Here is a 685-nt window from a genome sequence, read left to right on the forward strand (position 1 = left end):
CGGGGCAGGGGCACGGGGCGACGGCGACGGCGAGCACAGGCAGCCTGGTGGCATCGAGGAGGTCGGTGTTGTCGGGGGCAACTTGCGAGGGAAATATGAAAATTTCCCAAGTGTTGCTTATATAGCAAAGGCTTTGGTCCCGGTTCGTGGCACAAACCGGGACCAATGCCCCCTTTAGTCCCGGTTGATGCCACCAAACGGGACCAAAGGCCTCTTTTCAGCAGCCCAAAGGGCGGGAAGCGGCGGCCTTTGGTCCTGGTTGGTGGCACCAACCGGGAATAAAGGGGGGCATTGGTGTCGGTTTGTGCCACGAACCGGGACCAATGCCCCCTCTACTCCCGGTTGCTGGCACCAACCGGGACCAAAGGCCTTGTGCTTCCCCGCGCCAAAACTTTAGTCCCACCTCGCTAGCTGAGAGAGCTCGAGAGTGGTTTATAAGCGCTGCTGCGCCTTCCCTCTCGAGCTCCTCTCAATTGCAGGCTTTCGGGCCTAACCCTGCGCTGTGTGCCTGTGGGCCTACTGGGCCTCCTGCGGGCCTGAATCCTGGCCCATGGTAGGGTTTCTAGTCGTATTCAGGCCGTGGGGGCCTAGTAGGTGGCACTTTTTTTGTTTTTTTTTCTTTGTTGGTTTATTTATTTTATTTTGTTTCTACTTACAACAAAATACTTATTGTTGCTATTTATTT

This window comes from Triticum aestivum, chromosome 4A (assembly GCF_018294505.1).
Source record: "Triticum aestivum cultivar Chinese Spring chromosome 4A, IWGSC CS RefSeq v2.1, whole genome shotgun sequence".
Taxonomy (NCBI): Eukaryota; Viridiplantae; Streptophyta; class Magnoliopsida; order Poales; family Poaceae; genus Triticum; species Triticum aestivum.